Genomic DNA, 27,302 nt, shown 5'->3' with positions numbered 1-27,302 from the left:
AGCTGAATGAAATAGCAAAGTGACATATTTACTACTGATGGTGGAGGTCAGAAAGTTCTTGTCTTTATCATGGAAGAGAGTTCAGAAACAAGTGCAATCAGCTTATGCAACAAGAAAGTTTATTTGATATAAGACAGTACACGCAGACAGTGGGCGACCTCAGAGAAGAGGCATGCTTAAGGGTTTAGGGTCTGGATTTTTATAGGGCCTTTTGAGTAGGGGTCAGCATGAGGCATGATGTATACAGAGATTCATAATTTCTTTAAGGTTTTGTCTTTCGAATAGGGTTGTTTAGGTGACTGTGCTGATCCGGATCTCGGCATTCTTTATCCACATAGGTTCATTTACACTTTGGAGGTCTATCTCTCATCCTGGTTACAGAGTTACTTGATTGATTAAAAGGCTGGAAGAAGAGGAAGAACAGCATATAGAGTAAGTTAAAGAATAAGCTGGGCCTTTTTCACAGGCTAAGTAGATTTTACAATGGCATGACCCTTGTTCCATTTCCCTGCTCTATCTCACGAGCACTCTCAAACCACTACTGAATAATCTGTCCAAAATTGCTTGGCAGTCCGTGTTAGGCTAAGTAGTCCATGATTGCTGGACTCACCCTTCCTAGAAAAGTGGGACCATGGTGCTTTCTTCTCTGCTGGTTTCTGGCCTCTGGGCCATTCTTTGTGGTATCAGTTGCACCTTTCACTCTGGTTCTCTTGGGATACAATTTACTAGACCTAGAAACTTGGTCTTATTTACTTACCTAATTATATTTTTAGCATGTTTTTTCTAAGATGGATTTTCTGTTTGGTTAGCAAAATGATCTGCATGCCAGAAAGAACCTGAGAAGCTCAGGGGGCCTGACCACCACTCAGTCTCCCCAGCGGGAGCCCATGGCCCCTGCCTGTGTTCCACAAGCTCAGGTTCAGGGACTCCTAGCCACAGGCCCCTTGAACCTCTCCCACGTTCCAGTGACTGCTACAGAGAGAGAAATACTGTAATGCCGTGGGACAAGCACTGGGAAATAGTGAGTCCGTCATCTTCCTGATGCCAGGCCCAGATTAGGATGGAATGAGGGGGGCAGAGGTGAGTGGCTTGGCAGGGCGTCTGTAACAGGCCCAGCCAGCTTGTGGGGGCAGGGCTACAACCTTGCCAGAGAGAACTTTTATGGTATTTTGTTCAATTTTTTAAATTCTTAAAATGCCCTGGACACAACAATATTAAAGGACAGTCAGGACAGAGGGAAGTCACTTGTTATTCCAACTCTCCCAGTCGCAGCCATTGCTGTTCTTCAGGTGAGGTTTGTACCAGCACTTAGGAGTATTTTGGCCAGTGCTTGGCCCCCCCATGACCCTGGGGCTGTCGTGGGGTTGGAAGGGACCGGCCCACATCACAGGGGATCGAACTGGGTCTGTCTGACTTCTCTGTGCCTCTTCTGGGCACTGTCACGCATTTCTACACAGCTTTATTCCTAGCACACAAATGAATGTTTTTAATTTAAAAAATGTTTTAAATGACGTACTGGCTGAAAAAAATACATGTGTATATATAGAAAGCTGAAAAATAAAACTCAAGGGTCTGCTTAGTCCCACCAGCTCACTTCTTCAAGGGGCCTACTGTGAACCATTTCGGGGGGTTGTCCTTTAAGTGACTTCTCCTTTGAACCCCGTTTTTTCTCTGTAAAGTGGGAACAGTACTGCTCAGTCCCAGGAGCTCCAAGAAGGGAGGCGCTGCCCAGGTAAATGAGACAAAGTCATCAGAGCGCCTGGCCTGGGGCCTCGCACGCAATAGGTGCCCAGGATATGGCTGCTTCTTTCTCAACTTTTGTGACTGTGCCCCTTCAGGCCTCCGTCACCCTGCTGTCTCTCCAGCTTGCAGCCTGGGGTCAAGCCTCACCTGCTGCCCTTTGGCATCCAGAAGAAATTCTGGAGGAGAGGGGGAGAGATTCCAGGCACCCGAGGGCCTGCTCAGTGACTTATCTGTCTATCTCAGGAAGGGAGTACAATCCCATTTTTTGCAGATGAGGAGACCAGAGTTGGAGGGGGAAGCAACTTACCCAAAACCACATGACCGTTGGGCCAGAGCCAGAAGAGATGCCGGGCCTGAGTCCTGAGCCCAGGTCCTTCTGCCATGCCACTACTGACCACAAGTCAGTGATTCAGGGGAGTTCTTGAAAATGCTTTTTGCATGAATGAATGAATACAAGAATGAATGAGCCGAAGGCTACATTGTGTTCAGTACAGGCAGACTTTGGAGATATCTCAGGCTGGTTCCTCATCACCCCAATAAAGCGAATATTGCAATAAAGTGAGTCAAATAAATTTTTTGGTTTCCCAGTGCATATAAATGTTATGTTTAGACCATATATAGTCCATTAAGTGTGCAATAGCATTATGTCTAAAAAAAACTTTATTGCTAAAAAATGCTAACCATCATCTGTGCTTTGAGTGAGTCCTACTCACTGATCACAGATCACATAACAAATATAATAGCAATGAAAAATTGGAATATTGAGAGAATTACCAAAATGTGACAGAGACATGAAGTGAGCAAATGCTGTTGGAAAAATGGTTCTGAGAGACTTGCTCAATGCAGGATTGCCACAAATCTTCAATTTGTAAAGAATTCAGCATCTGTGAAGCATGTAAAAGTGAAGCAGTAAAACAAAGTATGCCTGTATATAGAGCTCCCATCAGTACAGCTTTGCTTTCTCTTTTGCAAACCGCATTTTGCCCCTACCTGGTGGGAAGCTTCGCCTCCCGTCACAGGTGGGGAAACAGGTTCAATTTGGCGTAGGCTTTAGCCTTAGCCTGAGAAGGAGGCGGAGCTAGAACTTACACCCAAGTTGTCTGAAGTCAGAGCCCACGTGAGCTGCTTGCACTGGCCCCACTGCCATCTCCACAGTGCCAGGGCCAGTTCTGGGGTCCTACTGGTTGTTGCATGGATGCCCTGAGAAAAGGCACTCAGCATTGTTTGCTCAGAACCGAATAAATGGTGAGCCTTGGCACACTTGCCCAAGCCCCCCCCAGATGCCTATCCAGACCCCAGCTGGGTTTAGCCTCCCTTTCCTATGGAGAGGCTCCAGGTGACATTGGCACCCAACATCCTGGCTCTGGGGAGAAGGGTTGGGGAAAAGACTGAGGCCTGCCTCAGGCTCTGGGGCATCTGTGAAGGTAGCAGACCAAAGCTGGCTTCTGGTGGCCCATACCCGGACTTCCTGGGATTTTGGGGGACCTGGCCCCACCCTGGGAAGTAGTCTGGGAAGGCAGATATCTGGGAGTAGAGCCCTGAGGTGTAGAACTGTGGCTTCCAACAGCATAAGCAAAACAGCCATGGCCACAGCTCTGTTCACTGAGTTGAGCTAAACCCTGTCCTACCTCTTTGAGTCTTCCCAGGATGGCCCCAGGAGGGCCCTGGACCAGCCCTGGCCTGATGCCTTATCCAGAACACCAAAGGACAAGAGCCCAGGATGGGTTGTAGCTCCTATACCCGTCCCCTGGTCCCCTGGGCTCCTGGGATGCCTTTCCTCACTGGAGCTGGGGGTGGTGGGCTTGGCCTCAAGGTGGGGGTACAGGTGGGAGGGGGAGGGGCATGGCGCCAACCCCCACACCAGCCTCTGTCCTCCTCTTCCTTCCCCCTTCCCTTCATTCTTTTTTTTTCCTGTCCTGTACTTCCACTGGCTTCCTCCCACCTAGATCCTTTGCTCCCACGCTTGCCAAATCCTGCCCCTTGACCCCTCTGAGCCTGCCACCTGAGCCCCCTTGGGGCAGTCAGAAAAGCCTTCTGGGATGAGAAGGGCTTCTCGGCCTTTGGAGTTAGGGAGGGATTTGCCAGATGCAAAACAGGAGATCGGGGAGGCAGGAATGGGGAAGGGGGCACTGGATCCCCTGGGCACACCTATGGGAAACAAGAATGAGAAGCTGGGGAGAGGTGCAGGAAATGGAGGCCTCGATGCTGGGCGGAGGGGCTTGCATCAGCATCCCTAGGTGCTGGTTCTCAAAGTAGACGTCATGGAGCCTAGACGGTGCGAGAAGGAGCATTGGAACTCCTTGAGGGGGTGGAAGTTGTGAAGGAGGAGCCCCGGGGATGGAGTCTGTCCCGCCAGAATGACTGATTTCACAGGACTTACAGATTGAGCTGCCACCCGCGGTGCCGGAGCTGGTAGGGAGCTGTGAAGAGGCTTCGCAGGGACAAGGGGGTGGTCCGAACTGGGCTTTGGGAAGAGAGCGCTGGCGCCTCCTGCTGCTCCCTGCCCAGAGGGAGAGCCAAGCACCGGGGTGGGGGTCAGGTGGCCCGCCGGGCCTCCGTGCGGGCGCTCTCTGGCCTCCTGACCTTTTCTTCTCAGGCCACCAGGAGGTAGTGATAATAACCATAACCCAACCATGACAGTGCCAGCAGGTGCCACGCATTACGCCACCACACTAGGTGGGTATGCCTGCAGAAACCAAGGCTTGGGAGGGGTGGAGACTCAGGACTAGGACTGCCAACCAGCTTCAGAGGCAGAGTCAGGATGCAGACCGAGGGTCTGATCCACCGTGGGGTGCCTGGCCCCCTAGGACAGCCCAGAGCAGGTGGGGAGCAGCGGCTGTGGTGTCCTAGGCAGCTGGAGGCTCCTGTAGCTACAGCCCGCCCCCTCTGCCCCCTGTCTTCCCAACTGTCTCAGCCCCACCTGGCAAAGCCTCCCACACCTGTCGAAATCTGACCAGCCTTGTGCTGCCCTCCAAGGAGGCACCTGGTAGATGGGGCTTGGGGGATAAGGCTGGTATGGAGAATAAAGCTCTGGCCAGAAAGCAGAAGCAGCTCCGGCAGGGCAAGGAGAGACCAGCAGCTCCACGTGCTGAGTGACCTTGAGCTCCTTGCAGGGCCTCTCGGGGCTAGAGTGGTTCTGAGCCACTGAGCTGGGGCTCCAGGGCTAACGAGAGGCAATGGGGGGCCTCCTGGGTTCATCTGCTCTTGCTTGGAATAGCACACTGGCTCCTGCAGGGTGCTGCCCAGGCCTGCACCCCAAGCCAGAAGGATGGGATCTGACCAGCTGTATGATCCCAGGCATTGCCGGGTTCCTCATCAAGTTGACAGGTGGCGACTGAGATGCCCTGCACGCAGCCCCTCCCTCTTCATTTAGGCTGGTCACAGCAGCGCCTCCCCTCCAGCCCAAGGCCCTCGACCTTCCTCAATGGAGATTTTGTGTCAGTTGATGGGGGACTGCTGTTTGCTCAGCTGCCCCAAGCCTGAGACCTCCCAATAACGGACTCCTGTCAACCCCAGGGCCTTGTGTCTGGGGGCTGGGGCTGAGAAGCCTTCTGCAGTCTGTCTGGGCATTGTCCCTCCCTTCCTGTCTGTTTGGGGGTGGGAGGCATCTGTGGTTTCCTTTCAGACTTGTATCCCTTTCCAGAAGCACAGGCCTGAATCTCAGCTTCCCGCCACACCCAGCTGTGTGTTCCCTTGCACGTCCCCGTAGCCCCCAGTTTCAGTTTCCCACTCGTCACTGCTAAAGGCTCAACACTCATCTAGACCTGGGTTCAAATCCACAGGTGAAATCCTAGTACTTATGGCCTTCTGTTAGAAGCCTCAGTTTCCTCATCTGAAAAATGGGACTCTTAATTGTACCAGCCTCATATGTAATTAAACTCATGGAATACAACAGCCCTGGGCTGCTTTATCGCTGGGTGACGTTGGGCGAGTCACTGACCTCTCCAAGCCTCAGCTTTGCTCTCTGTGGCATTAATGGGGATGAAAACGATCTGACCTAGCCAATCCTAGTGAGAAGTCACAAGAGAGAGCACCCAGACACACACTAGGTGCTCAATAAATGCTGGCTTTGAAAAACAACTCTGGAACAATAGGAGAGACAGCCACACATCCCACTGTCCCCACAAACCAAGAGTGATGGGGTTCTAGGCAGCTGCCCCTCCCCCAGGTCTCTAGTGGCTCTGTTGTTGCCTGGTTTGAGTATTTTGTCATGATTTTGTCTCCGAAGTGTGTTTCTTAATTTCCAAATGTATGGGGAGTTGCCAGTCATCCTTTTTGTAATGCATTTCCAGATGGAATGCATGAGGTCACACCAAACTCAGAATGACCTCAGTCCCTGCTTGGGGACCCTGTCCGTGGTTACGTTTTGCAAATGTTGCATTCTCCTTGCTAGGGCTGTGCCTTTTGCAGGTGTGGGCTGCAGGGTTCTAGATGGGTTCTAGATGGGTTCTAGATGGGTCCTTCAGGTCAGTTTCATGATCTTGGTTAACCTAGATTCTCACTGACTTTTTTCCTGCCTTTTCTACCAAACACTGAGGAAAATGTTACCATCTCCCATTGTGATCTGTCTGATTTGTCTGTCTCTCCTTGTATTTCTTCCAATATTTGTGTTGTATATTTTGAGGTTACTTTACTAGGTAACTTCATATATTCAAATATATTTTGAAGTTACTTTATGTAGTGTTTAAATTGCTCATTTTCCTGACAAATCAAACCTTTTGTCTGTATGAAATGTCCTTATTTCTTGTAATGATTTTGCCCTTAAAGTCTTTTGTCTGCTGTTGATACAACTATGCCCATTTTCTTTTGGTTGTTGTTTGCATGGTATAACTTTATTTTTGGTCTTACTGTATAGATCCTTTGGTTTTTGGAGGTGTCTTTTTTTTTTTCTTTTAAGTAGAAGCAGGTTTTTCTTTTTTATTTAATTAAGGTATCATTGATATACAATCTTATGAAAGTTCCACATGAGCAACATTGTGGTTTCAACATTCACCCATATTACCAAGTCCCCCCTCATTCCATTGCAGTCACTGTCCATCAGCGTGTTAAGATGCTATAGAGTCACTACTTGTCTACTCCGTGCTACACTGCCTTCCCCATGATAGAGGTGTCCCTTTTAATTGACATTTAATATAATTACTGATTTCCTTAGGTATTTAAATCTACCTTCCTTTATGCCTTCTATTTTTCTTGTGATACATTTCCTTTTTTCTCCTTTCTAATCCTACTCTGATAATCTGTTTTTCCCTCTAGTAGTTTGAATATGATGCACTCTTAGTGGTTGCTATAAAAATTACAGCCTGTACGTAAACCTATTAAAATCTGAAGTCTTTTTCCATGTATCTATCACCCAGGTTAGTAATGAATGTATGGCCCATCTATACTGATACCTTTGCCCCTCTTGGGTTATTTTAAATTTTTACACACACTCCCTGACCCCTGCATCCAGCTACATTTGACCCTTGAACAACATGGGAGTTAGGGCCACCCACCCCTTGAGCAGTTGAAAATGCCAGTAAAACTTTTGAGTCCCCCAAAACTTAACTACTAATAGCCTGCTGTTGACTAGAGGCTTTACTGATAACATGAACAGTCAATTAATACATATCTTGTATGTTATATGTATTATCATATACTGTATCCTTATAATAAAGTAAGCTAGAGAAAAGAAAATGTCTTTTCAGGTTGTTGCAAATCACCACAAATTGTCCCAATATATTTATTGAAAAAAATCTACATATGTATGGACACATGCAGCTCAAACCTGTGTTATTCAAGGGTCAACTGTGTTTATTTTGAACAACAAAATGCACAGAAAGTTCCCATGTGTAGTACAATGAGCACCCATTTATCTTCCACCTAGATTCACCAACAGCTAAGTTCTTGTCACATTTGTTTGATCTAGCCGTGCTTTTTTCTGAATCTTTGATGATTAGTTGCAGACTCTTCACTGTTTTTAAGAACAAGCCTTTTTAAAATGTTTTATCCACCTATGATGATATATTCTCCGAAAATAAGCCTCTTTTTTTCAAAGTGAAAATCATTTTAATGTTTTTTGTGATTATGAAAGTTATGCATGTGCAATGAAAAGAATACTAGATAGTAAGAAAGATACAAAAAAAAAAAAAAAGCTGAAATCACCTCAGATCCTACTCCCTGAAGATGTTAACATAGACATATATGTGGGCAAGGATCATATTTCCCACTTTCCCAGTTGCATCTGTTGGGACCTGGGCTGCTTATTTACCTCTCTGAGCCTCAGTTTCCCTATCTATGAACTGGGGATGTGACGGACAGTCTTATATGTCAACTGGACTAGGCTATAGTATTGAGTTATTTAATCAAACACTAATCTAAGTGTGGCTGTGAAGGTAATTGTAGGTGTGTTAACATGTACATCTACCATCAGTTGACTTTAAGTAAAAATTACCCTTGATGATGTTGGTGGACTCATGCAATTAGCTGAAGGTCTTAAGAGCAAAAAGAGAGGAGAAATTCTACCTTAAAACAGCAACATCAAATTCTGCCTGAGTTTTCAGCCTCCCAGCCTGCCCTGTGAATTTCAGTTATTTCAATTGTATGAACTAATTCCTGAAGTGTGTGCGTGTGTGCGTGTGTGTGTGTGTGCGCGTGCGCGCACGCATCTATCTCCTATTGGTTCTGTTCCTCTAAAGAACTCATGATTAATACAGGGGTGGTATTTGTTATGCAGGATCCCATGTAGGGGAAGCAGAGCAGGGCTCATCTCTGTTGTTGGAAGGTGGTCCAAGGTCACCCAGGGGGAGGTGGAGCCCAGGCCTACAGACTCCCAAACCAGTGCTCTCTCTCCACAGAGTGTAAATGTGGTTCCTGAGCAAGGGGCAACTGGTGTTTGTCTGCCTGGGTTGGACCCTCACTATGTGAGGTACTGGATGTCTCTGAGCCTGGGAATGGGATCCTGGATCCCCCCTCCCAAGGTAGTTGTTAGTTTTCTGTGCACATAAGACCTTAGTTCAGTGCCGGGCACACAGTAAGCACAAAACTATTGTTGTTATTAAAAAGTTACATGAAAGCCTACAGGATGGATCCATAAAGGACGTTGTCAGTCTGTGCCAGGCCCCAGCAGGGCTCCTGTGGCTGGAGGTCACAGAGAGGGGAGTGTGGCTGTTGGCAGAGCGCCCAGCAGTGAGGCCTGGAGTCTGGACCCTGGGGAGGACTGTGCCACGGTCTCAATGCCAGCTAGGTGGAGGAAGGGCCCATGGCGAGTCCTGGGAAGTAGTTTGCCAGGCATGAGGGTTGGGGTGGGTACAGAAGGCAGCTGGGAGGGCAGCCTTACCCACAGGGACCCTCTCCAGCACCCACTGCCATCAGGACCAGGCCCATCCGCAGGACCCCCCAGGAAACTGCCCATGTCCACTCACCTGTAGAGAGAGCAGAGCAGGAAGCCCAAGATGCCCTAAAGGCCAGGCTTAGGGGTTCCCCACCCTCTGCTGCCTGCCTGAGCTCAACTCAGGTGCAGCCAGGTGGATCTGTCACCAGCTTCCCCTGTACCTGACCAATCCTCCAGGCTCTGTCAACAGCCCTGTAATCAAGCACCTACTGTGTGCCTGGCATGGAGCACACATATGTTTTTTGAGTCATTGAATGCATCATTGGCCCCACTTAACAGACGAGGAAAGTGCAGCTCAGAGGGGCAGGCACTGGCCCGGAGCTCCTGTCCAGATTGGAACTGTGCCTCGGATTCCAGGCTGCCCCACCCCGCCCCACCCTTGGCCCTGGCAGTCTGCTGTCTCCCTAGCCCAGTCCCCCAGCCCCACAGCTGACATCCTCCCAGCCACTTCCACTCCCAGAACTCCCTGCTGCCAGCTGCCGGCGTCTGCATCGGAGCAGGCTGCTCTCAGCCCTCCGCAGCTCTGGGTCCCCGGCCCACTGGGTGCCGCTTAACAAGGCTTGTTGACCACTCTTGCTCTAGAAATATTAATGGTATGGCTTTGCCTCTCTTCTCACTAACTTAATCCTTTAACCTTCTAGTTTTTCTAGAGTACAAGCCTCCCCGAAGGGCTTTGGGATCATAAAAATAATTGCTAATGATTTGTTGACCGTTCACTAATTGCCAGGTACTGTGCTAAGGGTTTTCCTTGAATCGTCTCACCTAGTCAGCTCATCAGTGCTCTGAGCTAAGGTCCGGTATCATTCCCATTTACAGATGGGGGAGCTAAGGCTCAGTTTGGTGAAGGGTCACTGATCAGAAACACAGTAACAACAATAGCCCACATTTACTGGGCGCTTAGTCTGTGCCAGACACAGTTCCAATCACTGTACACATCTAAGGTCGTCAATGGTCTGCACAAGCTTGTGAGGACCATGCCAATCCTTGCATGAGAGGTGAGGACACTGCAGTGCAGAGGGCAATGAATTAATTGCCCAAGGCCATGTGTCTGGGAAGTGGTTGGGTCTGGATTCTAATGCAGGCTTGGCTCACAGCCCACAACCCAGGTCTTATGGACCTCTGGGAGGTAGAGGGGAGATTTGAATCCAGGACCCACTGCATTCAGGCCCCAGTTCTCCCCTAGCCTCCTTTGGGAGGCGAGGAATCAGTCAATGCCAAACCTCAGACTGTGGGACAGCTCCCAGCACATCGGCAAAAATCGCAGCTGGGAAGCAAGCCAGCTTCCAGGCAGGCTAAGAGCTCAGGCCCAGCGTGCGGAAGTGGCTTTGGCCAGGACCCCTGAGTAGGTGGGGGGCTCCCCAGGGTCATGCTGGGGCAGGGCCTGGGCTTCCCAGATGGCCTGGGAATTTGCAGGCATTTGTGCCAACTGAGTGCTTTGCAATATTACTGTTTCCGGCCTCTAAGGGCTTTCAAGTTCTTATGCTTAAATATTTTTAGCAGATAAACCTTGCAACATTCTTTAAAACAACAACATATTCCTTAGCCATAAAATTCAGAGGCTCATGCTGAGAGGTGGTCTCTCTGTGTAATCTCCGTGCTCTCTAGAAGTTACTGTCAAAGCCCAGTGTGGATCACCCAAGTCCACTTTGATAGAAAACGGAGTGAAACCACCACAGAGCAGCTAGGAGCTTGGGCTTCAGCGTGAGACGGGTCCTCCCAACCTCTGTGTCCCTGGACAAGTCACTTCACCTCTCTGAGCTTGGGGAGACCTATAAGACCTGAGTAGTGGGTGCTCACTGCCACCCGGAGTGAAAGAGATGCCGGATAGCCCAAGTGCGCACAAGTGAATTGTGATTGGGCTGGGCCAGCAGCAAGGTGGGGAGCTGGCTCCTGTGACCACACTGTTTTCCTGGAATCAAGGAGACACTTGGCGCTGTCTCTGGGACCTATGCCTCGGCTGGCCCTTCCTTCCTCTTCCTCATGCTGAGGCAGCGCCCCGCCCTGGCTGCACTGAGGCTGGGTGTGATGGTCACCACTGCGTGGAGCTGGCGGGCCGGAAGCACCTGGGGGAGCTGGTGCAAGGCCTGGGGCCAGGGTCCTCGGAGCCCAAAGGGTGGGAGATGGGTGGAGGCTGGTGCCCATATTTCATGTTGCATATTTCCTACCAGGAAACAGAGTTTACCCTTTTGCACTCGCCCCTGTCCCATCTCAGGGGCACCTCCTTCCACCTCTTATGTCAGCCAGAACCCAGGGGTTGTCCTTTCTGTCCATTTACTCCCACCGCTGATCAGCCCCCAAGTGTCTCCACTCCCTGCTGGACTCTGTATTTGCTTGAGCAACTATAACAAAGGACCACCGGCTGAACAACAGAAATGTATTTTCTCCCAGTTCTGAGGCTGGCAGTCTGGGATGAAGGTGTCTCAGGGTTGTTTCCTCCAAGGCCTCTCCTTGGCTTGAAAGCCACGGCCTCCCCACGCACCCCCCACCCCCCGTCTTCACACGTGTCTCCCTGTGTGCATGTATTGTCCTAATCTCTTTTTATGGGGACACCACTTATACTGGATTAGGGCCCATCCTAATGACCTTATTTTATCTTAATTACCTCTTTAAGGGCCTTATCTCCAAATATGGCCACCTTCTGCCACACTGGAAATTAAGACTTCAACATACGGATTTTGAGGGGACACAGTTCATCCCCTGATGGACTCTGTCTTGAAGCTTCCACCTGTGCTCACAGCCCCTGCTCTGACCACTGTGTTGACTCACTCTCCTCAGCCCTGCAGCCCACCCTCCTGCTGAGGGACACTCACCTGGTCACGTCCATCTCCTACTGAAAACTAGCCCCCACCAGCTTCCCCAGCCTCACGCCCAACACCTAATGCCTCAAAAGTAGGAACACCCAATTTACCAAGCTCTACCCTGCATAGGGGCTGGTCTAGACTCTTTAGATGACTCATCTGTGTTACTCCTCATCAACCCTATGGGGTAGGTGCTCTCGCAAGAAACTGAGGCACAGAGAGAGTGAAAAGCTTACTCGAGATCAAACAGCTAAGAGGTGAAGAGGTGGGGAAGGCAGGACTCAAGTGCAGGAGTCCAGCTATGCATCCATGCTCTTGACTACTGTACTCAGTGTGCTGCGCTCTCAGCCTCTGTGCTTTGGCTCAGCTGTTTTCTCTACCTGGAATGCCTTTCCATCCTGGCTCTGCCTGGCAAACTTCTATGCATTCTTCAAAACCCATCTCAAATGCCCCTTCTCTTAGATGATAATCAGCCTCTGCTCTATACCAGGCCCATCCAGCTCTCACTAGAGCAGCAATCATAGTTTGAAGTGATTGCTGTGATTATCTGTCTCCCTGGGGACAGGTATCGGATCCATCTCTGTACTCCCCACACTCAGGATGGGCCAGGCATGGAGGCAGACACCAGTGAATGAATGAGTGAATAAACAAATGTACAAGTGCACACTTTATCACATACAAATTATTAACCTGGGCAAAGCTTTAAGAATAGATTCCAATTCTTTGTTAAATGAGCCAGATGTTTCAGATCCCCCAAATTCCTGCTTTTGGAGAAAAAAAGGAAAACACAAACACCTGTGTCATTTTTTCGTGGAAATTTACCTTTTTGCCTCTCTTTTAAGCCTAGTGCAGCCTTTTGGGTCTTTGTAACTAACTCATACCCACCCCTTGGAGGGAGGAGAGGGTTATCTGAAATTCCAGAAGGGGTCCCTGCTGTGAGGTCAGGGGGAGGGAGGGAAGGAAAACAAAACAAGGGGAGGAAGAAATTATTAGCACCCCATGGCTTCCTTCCACATCCCCAATAGTTGAAAATGTTTTCTTTGTTTAACATAATAGTAATAATAAAGGCTTTGTTTTTGTAAAAATGACCCAGCCCCTTCTAAGTTTGAAAAAGGTTTAAAACACCCAGAAAAGGGCAGAGTGGAAAATAAAACTACTGCCTATCGTCCATCCCAGCTGCTTACGCATTTATGTAGTCATTGAGGTACACCTAACATGTGAGCACTCTGCTGTGAGTGTTATATTTTAATAAAAAATCTCACCACCCAGAGAAAGCTCTTTAGATCAGCTTCCAGGCCTCACATCTGCCTCTCATAATGTACTGATTCATCCGTCTAGCTGGTAACTGTTTACTGAGTACCTGCTCTGTGCCAGGCTCTGACTGCGTCCTGCGTGAAGGGTGGACCTGCCTGTATGGGACAGACTTCAATCACATATTGACACACCGAATCATTTAGTTGCAACTGTGGCCAGAACTGTGGAGAAGGTGCTAGTTCTTGGACCAAACCAGTGAGGACGGGAAGGGCTTTCTGGAGGAGGAGGCGGGTTGATGTGAAGGAAGAGGAAGCATGACCCCAGAGGGATTGAGAAAGGCAACGTGCAGGAGAGGGAAGGCATTCCTCTGGAGAATGAATGCCAGTGTGGCTGCCATGGCTGCTAGTTCCCTTCCCCTGTCACTGCAGAGACCAGATTTTGTTGTGTGGTCTACCCCTCCGGTCATTCATTTACTAACTTACTCAGGTAACTTCTGATGAACCTGAGCTCAGCACGGAGTCCTCATCCCCTTGCCAGTGGCCAGGGACGGGCGAGGCCCACGGTCCAGTTCTGCCTCTGAGGAGGGAAGGAATGGTCTGCAGGGGGACTCTTGGGAAACACCAGCCAGTCCCCTTCCTGCCTCTGGACACTGATGATGTGACATTCAGAACTGATGCAGCTATCTTGCACCCCTGAGGATGAGACCAACACTGAGCAGCACGTGAGGATGGCCGAACAAAAAGAGCAAGAGTCTGGGCCCTCGGTGATGTCCCTGAGTCTTTAAATAAACAATCTGTACTGTCTTACCTAGCACTTTTTGTTAGGCAAAGAAAACAAGAGCCTGTTGTTTAAGTGATTTTGAGTTAGTTGGTTTGGGGTGGGTGTCAGTCTGGTTGGAAGTGTCTGGCCCGCAGTGATGGCACATTGTCTTTTTTTTTTTTAATTTTTTATTAAGGAACAATAGATATACACTCTTACGAAGGTTTCACATGAAAAAACAATATGGTTACTGCATTTACAAATATTATCAAGTCCTCCCCATACCCCAATGCAGTCACTGTCCATCAGTGTAGTAAGATGCCACAGATCCACTATTTGCCTTCCCTGTGCTACACTGTTCTCCCTGTGATCCCCCCACCATGTGTACTAAACATAATACCCCTAAATCCCCTTCTCCCTCCCTCCCCACCAGCCCTCCCACATCCCTCCCCTTTGGTAACCACTAGTTCATTCTTGGAGTCTGTGAGTCTGCTGCCATTTTGTTCCTTCAGTTTTGCTTCATTGTTATACTCCACAAATGAGGGAAATCATTTGGCACTTGTCTTTCTCTGCCTGGCTTATTTCGCTGAGCATAATGTCCTCCAGCTCCATCCATGTTGTTGCAAATGGTAGGATTTGTTTTCTTCTTATGGCTGAATAATATTCCATTGTGTATATGTACCACCTCTTCTTTATCCATTTATCTACTGATGGACACTTAGGTTGCTTCCACATCTTGGCTGTTGTAAGAAGTGCTGCGGTACACATACAGGTGCATTTGTCTTTTTGAATCTGAGAAGTTGTATTCTTTGGGTAAATTCCAAGGAGTGGGATTCCCGGGTCAAATGGTATTTCTCTTTTTAGTTTTTTGAGGGACCTCCGTATTGCTTTCCACAATGGTTGAACTAGCTTACATTCCCACCAGCAGGATGGCACGTTGTCTTTACCTGGATGGTGGGCTCACTAGGCTGGGAGCAGGGGCTGGCAGATACTCTGAGTGGGGACTAGAGCTTCATCCTCCATATCATCCTTTGGATCCACTAAAGCCCATTAAAGAGTAACCTCTAATTCAAGATGCTACTGGGACTCAAACATAGCAATGGGGACAGGGCCAGGGGATGTGGCAGGAGACGTGGGTACGTGTCAGCTCTGGCTGTCCGCAAGTTGTCCAGGTACTCTTGGACACTCCACTAGCTTTAGCACCTCATTGCACACACTGTGGGAAATGCCCCTCCAACAGCCCCATGGGGCCCTGGGGAGTGAGACTCTCCATCGGGTCACTGGCTTCCTGACCATTGCTTTGGCTCCGTCAGTTTCTCCCTCCAGTTATGTCAAAATTTGTTTCATTGAAACTTTATTCACATACTATAAAATTCACCTTTTCTAGTAAACAAGTCAGTGGTTTTTAGTATATTCACAAGGTTGTGTGATAACATCATCACTATCTTTCTCCAGATCATTTTTGTCATCCCGTAAAGAAACCGCATATGCACTGGGAGTCACTCCTCAGTCCCCCCTCCTCCTGGCCCCTGACAACCACTCATCTTTCCGCCTGTCAGCCTCCTATCAGGCAGTGTTCTCAGTCAGCGCAGGCTACTGCAGTCACCTCTTGTTACAAATAGCATTTACTCCCATTGGTATATGTACATAAAATTTTCTAGAAATAAAACCATACTATACATGTGGTTAAAAAATTTTTTTATTCAGTGAAGTATCAAGGACATCTTTCTGTGTTGATATAAATCTGTATAATCCTTTTTAATGTCTGTAGAATGAATTACAGGGTTTAAAAAAAATTATTCTGGCTTGAGTTCAGTGTTTGAGTGCTCAGGCCCAGAGGGAAGGCAGACTAATCCCTCTGGATGGGTCTTTACTGCCTTCCAGCTACTCATGAGTATAAACGATGAGATGAACATCCTTGCGTACACATTTCCATGGAGTAAAGTCCTAGATTTGGGACTGTGGGCCAAATGGTATGCATGTTTACTTTTTTTCTATTCTGCCAGACTGTTCTCTGGAAAGGTCAGATCAGAAAGGGTGTCCAGTACAATGAAGCATTGTGGCCTCTGGACTCCAGCTGATTTGGTTTTAATCCCTTCTTTACCCTCTTGTTTCAAATAGCACTTTTCTCCCTTGGTATACATACTTAACATTTTCTAGAAATAAATCACACTGTATATGTGGTTTTTTAAGATTAGTTTTATTCAGTAAAGTAAAGGACATCTTTCTGTGTCAGTACAGACCTCCCTTAAAGGTAGGGCCTTAATAACCTATTTGTGCTTCATTATTTAGAGAGTGGGGATGATAATGAAAGTACCCACCTGATAGGATTGTCCTGAGAATTAAATTAGTGTAATACACGTAAGCAAAGGTTCTCAGTTTGGGGTGACTTTGTCCTGCCAGCCCCTGGGGATGATTTGCAATGTCTGGAGACATTTTTGGTTGTCACAACTGAGGTCGCGTGCTACTAACCTCTGGTGGCTAGGGGCGAGAGATGCTGCCAGACACCCTGTGATGCACAGGACGCGTCCTCCCCAACAAAGGATGGTCCAGTCTCAAACAGCAATAGTGCTCAGATTGAGAAACCCTGATGTAAAGGGCCTGGCCCAGAATAAGCTCTCATCAGTGCTGGCGTCATTATCTACACTCCCACTGGCCTCTGCTGGATGTTCCTTTACCCACACTTTGGCCAAACCTTTTAAATCCAAGTTAACCTTGGTGGGGAGGACATAATATGGTGATAGATGTCTAAATCATCAAAAGAGCATCTCCTTATCCTCTCCTGGGCCTGACCTCATGGGCTTAGCTTCCCTTCTGGTTGTGGGTTTCCAGGGAACTAGCTGGCACTTGGGTCCAGTAAGGAAATGTTGACTTTGTGAGCAAGAGCTACAGAGTTCCTGGAGTTCCTGACTGTGTATGTGTTTGTCTTTGAATATGTAGAGGCAGGGCCACATGAGAGATGAAGGATGGATTTTGAAGTGAGATCTGAATTCAGATCCCAACTCACCTTCCTAGTTGTAAAAACAAATTACTTTTCTAAGCCCCAGATTTCACCTTCTGTTAAATGGGATTATTGTGAAGATTAAATAAGGTAGTATTACACCATGCCTGGTTCTTAGTCAGTGCTCGATGACTAACATGCATGATTCAGTCAGTGATTCCCACCTCCAAACCCTTTGCAAAGACTTTTCATAACTAACTTAATAGTAGCTGCTGCAATCGTCATCACTATCATCCATCACAGTGTGGGCAGGACCATGTGTCTGTCTATCCAGGGTCAAGGGAAAGCCACTCGCTGAGCTTTCTGTCAATCTTCCACAAATGTTTGCTGAGTGTTACTGTGCTCCATACTCAGGTGCTGGGCACCGGCAGATGAAAGGGGCCCCTAATTCTCTCCCATTCACGTTAAAGAGGTAAATAAAAACACAAGCATGATATCAGGAAAAAGACCAGACATTCTCGCTCTCACTATACATGTAAATGGGTTAATTTCCTTTATTAAAACAAAAACAAGACCAACAGAAAAATGGAAAGAGAAAACAATGTGTTATTTATAATAGAACTGCACCAACTATGGAAAAAAGAAAATTCTCTAATAAAGTAGCTCAGTATTTATAAATTATTGAAATATATTTCAAATGAATAACACACCATACTGAAGGGGAAAAAAGGAACTAACCCAGTTAACTTTTGAACTTTCATATGTACCCTCAATGTACCCTCAATCTAAAGATTAAAAATGAAATACTGAACTCCATCTAATAGGTTTGTTTTTCATTAGCCTTTCTGAAACTCCTCTCTGTGTATTAGAGGATTGAGTAACAGATGAAATATACTGCGGGTGTTGAGAGCCAGGCTTCTCAATGTCAGAAAAGGAACAAATAGGAAATGGGGAAGGCCAGGAAGAAACACTGTGGTATTGGTCTGGAACCGGAGGTACCAGTATGAACTCATATATTTCTGTACATATATATATTCCCTACTTCTGTCCACTGAGAGGATGGACATGAGTGGACATTGTGTCCACTTAGACACAATGATACTCTAGGAATGGTGAGCCCTCCTAGTTCCCTGCTCCCTGCTTCTTAACACCATTCTCCGCTGAAGGGAGCAGGGCTCCCTAAAGAAATGGCTGATTCCTGGGCTAGGCCACAGAAACCATAGAATGAGCCAGGATCATCTTTTTGTGCCAGAAAATAAGAAAGTGCTCAATGAATAAGAGAGGCACATGAAAAGGACACAGTAGCCAGCTTGAATGAGCTCTCACTGGCCAAACCTGGAACAGTTTGGTTATCAAGTCAATAATGATAGTAAGGAATTATAACCCATGGATAAGAGAAGAATTGAGAGGTCCAGCATCCGCACTAACATATGGGCATATCTACTGTAAATTCTTCCTTACAGTAGAATGCTGGCTGATAACTAGAAATTTTACATCACAATTTTGCAATCATCAGACAAATAATACAGATAAGAACTATCAAGATGCTAAAACTAGAGGGTGAAAGTTTGAAGAGAAATAAAATATCTGTATAGTCCCAAAGCACTCCCCCACAAATTCTGTATTAATTATAAAGAGAACACAGTGATTGAGTGGTAGATAAATCTGGTAGACACCACCTTAACCAAGGGATCAAAGTAACCATCAGCAATAGAAAACCTGGCATCAAGTGCTTCTTAATTTGCTTCAGAAAGAAAGACATAGCATCATTTCTGCAGTGTCCCTGCCCAAAATGCATAGCCTGGATCTAATCATGAGGAAATATTTGACAATGAAAATGGAGGCATGTTCTACAAATTAAATGACCTGTATTCTTCAAAAAATGGCAATGTCATGAAAGACAAAGAAGGCTGTTCTGGAGGTGAGGAGACTAAAGAGACATGACAATTAGATGTGACGGCATATAAGTGAACTAGAAAAAAATTGCTGTTAAGGGCATTAATGGGAAGGTTAGCCAAATTTGTATAAGACCTACAGAGTAGCTATAATGTCAGTGTTAAATTTCCCGATTTTGCTAATTGTACTGTGGCTATGTGAATGTCTGGGTTCTTAGGGAATATACACTGAAGTATCTGATACCCGGGAAAGGGGCATTGTAAGTCTGGGGAGAGGAAATCCCGGGCAAAATACCTCTAACAACGGAAATCAGTCAAAGGGAGAAATAGAGCTTAAAATCCATTTATTGCTCGCAAGCTGCAGTCCCAGGCCATCTCTCCTTCCTGCTCCAGCAGAAGCAAAACCCTGACCCAACTCTCCCCTCTCAGGTACAGATAAGCCCTCCTTTGCCCAGGTAATTACCCATTGATATGGAGATGAACTTCTCTCCACCCCTGAGGAATGATGCAAATACACTAAAGCCATACAATGCTAAAGTCAGTTTCACAGATGTGAATAATCCTGAATCTGGGGGAAGAGTATATGAGAATTATTTGTGCTACTTAAGTCCGGGGAGAGGAAATCCAGGGACAAAATACCTCTAAAAACTGAAATCAGTCAAAGGGAGAAACAAAGTTTAAAACCTGTTTACTGCTTACAAACTGCAGTCCAGGGCTGTCTTTCTTCTCTGCCCAGGAAGAAGCAAGCCAGCCCCTCCCTTTAAACTCTCAGGTTCAGACACACCCTCAACTGCCCAGGTGATGACATGGGGATGAACTTCTCTCCACCCCTGAGGATATGCAAATGCACTAAAGCCAGGCAAGATATTCTGGAAATGTTACAATTTTACACACAGTACTCTTGTAACTTTTCTCTAACTTTGACATTGTTTCAAAATAAAATGTTAAACAGAAAAAAGAAAGAAAGCAGTTTGGATTCTTTTCTTTAAATAAGCTATTTTCCCTCAAGGAACTCATACAGTTGCCTCTTCAGCAAGCCAAGATACTTCTTTAGTGACCTCAGTGTTTGAGAAGCAGACTGAGATGTGCTCATGAGGTTTTCTTTCCACAGCCTTGTGATACAGGTTGTGGTCTGCAAGCATTCCCCAGCCCCCACCCCTGCCCCCAGGCAGGTTAATTGACAGTAACCATGGATCACTTTTTTTTTGCTATCATTAATCTACAATTACATGAGGAATATTATGTTAACTAGGTTCCCCCCTTCACCAAGTCCCCCCTACAACCCCCATTACAGTCACTGTCCATCAGCATAGTAAGATGCTCTAGAATCATTACTTGTCTTCTCTGTGTTGCACAGCCCTCCCCGTGCCTCCCCCACCGTTATACGTGCTAATTGTTATGCCCCATTTCTCCCCCTCCCTTATCCCTCCCTTCCCACCCATCCTTCCCAGTCCCTTTCCCTTTGGTAACTGTTAGTCCATTCTTGGGTTCTGTGATTCTGCTGCTGTTTTGCGCCTTCAGTTTTTTCTTTGTTCTTATACTCCACATATGAGTGAAATCATTTGGTACTTGTCTTTCTCCGCCTGGCTTATTTCACTGAGCATAATACCCTCTAGCTCCGTCCATGTTGTTGCAAATGGTAGGATTTGTTTTCCTCTTATGGCTGAATAATATTCCATTGTGTGTATGTACCACCTCTTCTTTATCCATTCATCTACTGATGGACACTTAGGTTGCTTCCATTTCTTGGCTATTGTAAATAGTGCTGCGATAAACATAGGGGTGCATCTGTCTTTTTCAAACTGGGCTGCTGCATTCTTAGGGTAAATTCCTAGAAGTGGAATTCCTGTGTCAAATGGTATATCTATTTGAGCTTTTTGAGGAACCTCCATACTGCTTTCCACAATGGTTGAACTAATTTACATTCCCACCACAGTGTAGGAGGGTTCCCCTTTCTCCACAACCTCACCAACATTTGTTGTTGTTTGTCTTTTGGATGGTGGCGATCCTTACTGGTGTGAGGTGGTATCTCATTGTGGTTTTAATTTGCATTTCTCTGGTGACTAGCGATGTGGACCATCTTTTCATATGTCTGTTGGTCATCTTAATTTCTTCTTTGGAGAACTGTCTTTCAGCTCCTCTGCCCATTTGTTGTTGTTGTTGTTGTTGTTATCATTAATCTACAATTACATGAAGAACATTATGTTTACTAGGGTCCCCCCTTCACCAAGTCCCCCCCACAAACCCTATTACAGTCAATGTCCATCAGCATAGTAAGATGTTGTAGAATCACTACCTGTCTTCTCTGTGTTGCACAGTCCTCCTCATGCCCCCCCATATTATACATGCTAATCATAATACCCCCTTTCTTTTTCCCCGCCCTTATTCCTCCCTTCCCACCCATCCTCCCCAGTCCCTTTCCCTTTGGTAACTGTTAGTCCATTCTTGGGTTCTGTGATTCTGCTGCTGTTTTGTTCCTTCAGTTTTTCTTCTCTGCCCATTTTTTAATTGGATTATTTGCTTTCTGTTTGTTGAGGTGCGTGAGCTCTTTATATATTTTGGATGTCAACCCTTTATTGGATCTGTCATTTATGAATGTATTCTCCTATACTGTAGGATACCTTTTTGTTCTATTGATGGTGTCCTTTGCTGTACAGATGCTTTTCAGCTTGATATAGTCTCACTTGTTCATTTTTGCTTTTGTTTCCCTTGCCCGGGGAGATATGTTCATGAAGAAGTCGCTCATGTTTATGTCCAAGAGATTTTTGCTTCTGTTTTTTTCTAAGAGTTTTATAGTTTCATGACTTACATTTAGGTCTTTGATCCATTTTGAATTTACTTTTGTGTATGGGGTTAGACAGTGATCCAGTTTCATTCTCTTACATGTAGATCTCCAGTTTTGCCAGCACCAACTGTTGAAGAGGCTGTCATTTCCATGGATCACTTTTGCATTGTGTATCTCTGACTCCCCAGCGCTCATTCTTGAGTATGGCCAGAGCAGGAGCTCAGGGGAGGAGTTTGTGAAGTTCCAAGATTGAAATATGTGATTGTCTTCAGAGGAAAAGCAAGAATTGAGACTGAGGGGACAAGGGCAAGAACCTGAATGGCCTCTGGTGGGGCAGGGACCATCATGCATGTCTGGACCCTGGACAAGAAAGCTTTGGACACAGCAGTGCCTGGAAGCCTCCGTCCTGTGTCTTGCTGACAACGGAATTTGTCTTAGAATGGGCAGTCAGGAGATCTGGGTAAATTCCCCTCTTCAGGGGCAATCAGGACTAATCCTGTCAGTGTGGTTAGAGGTGAGCAGGATGACAGCTTTGCTAAACCACAATTCAAGGTTCATTGGAAGTTTACCAATTCCTTCTGGTTTGTTAAACTCACTGGTGGCTAATGCAGCAATGTCTCTGGGCTGCCGCTCTGATGTTGATCTGATCTTGTGAGTCTGGGCATAGGATTTCCAGTTTGACTTTCCAAGATGCCTTGAATTCTCACATCTCAGCTCTTGAAGGGCCTCATGTTGATGAGGCTCAAGGTTGGGATAGTTGTAAGTGAATGACCATGAGTGTGACTCTGAAGTTGAGGGGAGGCCTTGAATGTCATCCCTGGGAGTGTGGTTTGATCCTTAGAACAATGGGAGGAGCTATGGGACAGTGACAGGCATAGTGTGAAACAATAGTTAGATATTCATTAAAAAAAATTCACTCTAGCACCTGAAGTTGAACATCAGAGTGTGGGAAGAGACCAGAAGCAGAAAGATCAGCTTGGAGGCTGTCACACAAATCCAGGCAAAAACTAGAGTGAGAAATATTTTTTGATCTTGCTGCATGATAGAAATAGTAAAATAGCACACGTAACACCATCCTCACTTCTTATTCTTGTCTCAGACATTGCTAATTGCTTAGTGTCCTCCCTTGTGGTGGGCCTAGGTGGGCTGCTCCCATAGACAGCCATTACCAATCAATCCCAGTAGGCACACTAGATGGAAGAAATTTGCCCTCTTTGTTCTCTGTGATATAAGGCAAGGCAAGTCATCAGTTTTGAGGATATGCTATTATTGCTGACAATTCGCTTTTGCCCCAACCTGAGGCTATGCGGGTTGGACCAAGAGTGATGACTTAAGTCAGTCTTTGAGTTCCTTATGGTGCAATGTGCCTTGCCCTGTGGTATGCCCTCTGTGTTCCCACTTAGAGTTTGTTCACGTCCATTATCTCATTTCAACCTTGCAACATTCCTGGAAGGTCAAGGTTGTCATCCCCATTTTACAGATGAGGAAACATATCAGAAACTTCAGGTAGAGTTGCCAAATTCCAGAGATGGCAGGGGGCAGAACTGTGATTCAAACTGAGGGCTCTCTGATTTCAAAAGCCCTGGCTCCGTCCACAATAAGCTTGTCCCAGCTGCAGCAGCTGATGGCATCTGTCAGGGCCTCATGCAGAAAAGCCAGAACAGGTGGGGGCTGCCATCTTGGTAACAATGATTTTCCCTGTCAATAAAATCCCTGGCTTAAAAAGACGTGGGAAACTTGACTTTTTGAATCACCCTTATCTAATCTGCTCTGCGCTGAGCCATGGAGAAGCAAGCCTCCAGCCCCTGGGCGGTGGGGGCGGGGATCACTGAGGGGGTGCAGCACAGATGGTGGGGGGCGGAGGCCTCTTGCTGTGGAAGAGAATAAAGTTTCTGTCCTTGCACAGTTGGAATGAGGGTCCCGGAGCCAAGCAGGCAGGGCCAGGGCGGGGCCAGCCAACCTTTGGCACGTGAAATGCCACCCCGTGCTCATGGCAGATAGTTCTCGGTAGTAATTCATTCCCCCTGGCAGGCATGCATCCTGAAAGCCCTGTCTGTTCCTGCCTTATGGGTCCCTTCTGGAATGTGGGGGGTCGAGGGGCCAGCCTCAGATGTGGGCAGAGTGCAAACTGGGCTGGGTGGGCGGGGCAGCATCTGGGCACCGCCTGGGGGCAGAGGGAGCCTTTGTGCTCTGGGCCCTAGGCACCCCTCCAACCCTGACTCCCCACAGGCACCCCATGGGGGGGCAGTGAATGACCTGCTAGGCTAAGGTCTGCTCTCTCTGCTCCCTCTTCTGGAGCATCCAGGGCAGAGGAGGCTTTCCTGGGTGCAGCCTGGCCTCTGACATATCCACCCGTCATCCTTGGGGGGCTCCTGAGTGCCAGAACGGTGAGGGGCAGAGGGCCTCAACCCTGAATACACAGCATAATCTTCTGGGGAGTTTGAAAACACACCAAATCTCTGTCCTCAGCCCAGAGACTATAGCATATTTGTCTGCGTGGTACCTGGCCATGGACTCCCTTTAAAACACCCCTGTGATTCTGATGTGAGCTGGGGCTGAGAACCACTGATGAAGGGTTTTGAGAGGGTGGTGGGCCGTACAGCTCTGTGTTCTAGAACTTGTGAGGTGGCAGTCAGTGCCTGTTTCCTCATTTGTGAATATGAACAGCAGTAGTACCTGTTCTGGGGGGTTGTGGAAGGACTTGATGAGGTGGTGTTGTAAGGACTCAGCACTGTACCTGCTGTGGAGCACACACTCAGATGTTTGGTTCTTACAGGTGGCTATGATTATTTCTTCCTTCCCCACCCCAGCCAAGGGGAAATTTTAGGGCTTGAAGTTCCAGGGAGAAAGTCTAAAGGGCAGAGGGACATCTGCTTTGAGGACCACATCATCACAGGTGACCAGAGAGGGTCCTGCTCCGACACGGAGGCCGAGGGGGAGGTGGTGGCTCCTGTGGCTCCAGGAGAAGCCCCCACCTCATAGCAAGCACGTGGAGCCCCTCTGGGCTCTCCACTCTTGGGACACCAAGAACACCGTGTGGGTGTGGTCGTATCTGGCTCCCCCACCTCCCAGCCAGCTCTCAGGGGTTGGGATGAGACTTGCTCAGCTCGAAGCCTCTGAGGCTGGCACCCAGGTGTCAGTCATGTTGTAGTCCACAGTGCGGAACACGGACCTGCTAGGAGAGCTGGCAGAGTCTCTGAGCAGGGCACTAACTGGACACAATTAACTGGTTACCACTTTCTGAACTCCCACCAAGTGTTAGACATCATGCTCAGGGCTTACAAAATTGCCCAACCCTTACCACTGCCCCCTTTGGCAGGATGCTGTTAACCAAGTGGGTAAGGGTCAGAGATAAGAGGTATAAACTGCCAGTTATAAAATAAATAAGTGATACGGATGAAAAGTATAGCAGGGGGAATATAGTCAATAATACTGTGATAACTTGACATAGTGACAGATGGCAATTACACTTACTGTGGTGAGCATTTTGTAATGTAAATGTCAAATCACTATGTCATACACCTGAAACTATTATAATATTATGTCAACTCTACTTCGATTAAAAAAAAAGGGTCAGCGATAAGGTAGTCCAGGCCCTGAGCTCACTGAACTCTGCAGCCTCTGGTCTCTATTGGTCACTGAGCAGGTTTGAGAGCTGAATTTGGGTGCAGAGCTGTGTGCCTGACATGCTCAGGGCTGGTATGTGCAGGCAACAGAAATTCCACAGCTTTCTTGGCTGCGTAAGTCCCTGCTTGCAGGCCAGGGCAGGTATTTTTTCCTGAAGATGGGTTGTCTCATTTTCATAGAACTGCAGGATGGAGAGAGTCACTGGAAATATCCCACCTGCTCTTCAGTCTTAACGATCTGAGATTGCATTCTAGAGATTTCTGTGTGGAACCTGACTTATGGCCTTAACCAATATGCTGCATGACCACTTGAGAGAAGTATGGCCCATCCATTGGCTATGGCCTTGGAACCGAGGGAGGCTGTCTCAGCAGACTTGTCCAAGGTTCTGACACAGATCACTTGGTTATTTGCAGACATTTGTTGGGGGGCTCCTGAGTGCTGATGAATGGTCGGGAGCAAGCTCTTTTTTTGTGCAGCTTAGATTCCAGTGAGGGGAGACAGAATCTAAGCAAGTAAACTAATAAATAAATACCTGCTAGTGAAGAAAGAGCATGTGTGACAAGTCAGCTTTAGGCCTAACCTCCCTTCACTGGGAAGGTGACATTTTGGCTGAGACCTGAATGACCAGAGAGAGGCAGCCACACCCAGGCTCAGGTACCAGTGTGCCCGGCAGAGGGACAGCTGATGTAAAGGCCAAGGAAGACAGTGCAGTGGGGACAGATGGGACAAGGGCTAGTGAAAGGCCTGAGCAGAAAGACCACAGTCTTCCTGTGGAATTACCCAAAGTCATGTGTGGCCTGCTTGGGACTAGGATCAGCCCCAGAGGGGTCTGCACTGTGCTTCTGGATGGTCTGTCCTATAGGGAGAGGGACCTTTGTCATTACCAGGGGCCACAAAGACAGTACCCAGCTCCCAGGGGAGTCAGAGGCTCTGCCACAGCTGGGGAGGGAAGGCCTAGCTGAACGTGTGTGTGTGTGTGTGTGTGTGTCTGTAGTCAGGAAAGCTGGTCTGAATCCAAGTCACCTGTCAGTGGTTTGAGAGCTCCTTGGGGGTACCTAAGCCACCATATAAAGGGCCATCGAGTCACAAGGGAGAAGCTGTTCACTTCCAAGCCTATGCCTCTGATTATATCAAGGCCAACATCTACTTGGTGCTGGTTTGCCCTTTATGTCCCCTGACATTTACTAATCTTCCTTTTACATAACGAGCGATTGGGCTGGGGCTCACAGGGACAGAATCCACCGGACGCAATAGAACTGCTTGTTTTCAGGGTCACATCCTGGTCACTTTTTATTTGTGGACACTGGCTTTCTTTTTACTATTGTAACGTTCCTCCTTTAAAAATTAAAAAAAAAATTGTTTTTATTTTTGCTGACAGCTTATAAAACTTCCCGTTGAAGTGAAATTCGTAAAAAAGAATGAAATCATATGAAAGAGAAAGAGTAAACCATACTGACAATGATGTAAGGAAATGGCAGAAATCACAGAGGGTCTATGAATGACTCAGCTTTGCGAAAAATGGGACTACGTGATGCTCACAGCCCCCAGCCCCAGTTCCATGAAACGCCCTTTTTCCTGGGAAAGCATTTCTTTTCATTCTTACCTCTCCTTCAGCCCCACATTCTCTGACCTAGGAGCTATTGTGAACAGCAGTTCTCCCTGCAGCCGGCAAAGCTGGGGCTGCAAGGTAGTGTCTGAACACCCTCGGGAATGGCTTGCTTCTCCTCCCCACTGGGAGGGGCTGGTTTTCAGCCTGAGTGATTCTTCAGCCCTAGTTCATTATTCAGGTCAGTTTCCAGTCACCGTATAGTGACAATGTCAATTTTCTTAACGAATATGATTTATTTATTTTTATTTATTAAGGTATGATTGATATACACACGAAGGTTTCACATGAAGAACAATGTGCTCACTACATTCACCCATATTATTCAGTCCTGCTCCACACCCCATTGCAGTCACTGTCCATCAGTGTAGTAAGCTGCCACAGTCACTACTTGTCTTCTCTGTGCTACACTGTCTTCCCCTTGATCATCCACACGAAGTGTACTAATCATAAAGCCCTTCAATCCCCTCCTCCCTCCCTCCCCACCCATTCTCCCCCACCCCTCTCCTTTGGTAACTGCTAGTC

This window comes from Manis pentadactyla, chromosome 3, assembly GCF_030020395.1.
Source record: "Manis pentadactyla isolate mManPen7 chromosome 3, mManPen7.hap1, whole genome shotgun sequence".
Classification (NCBI taxonomy): Eukaryota; Metazoa; Chordata; class Mammalia; order Pholidota; family Manidae; genus Manis; species Manis pentadactyla.
This window is presented reverse-complemented; position numbering follows the sequence as displayed.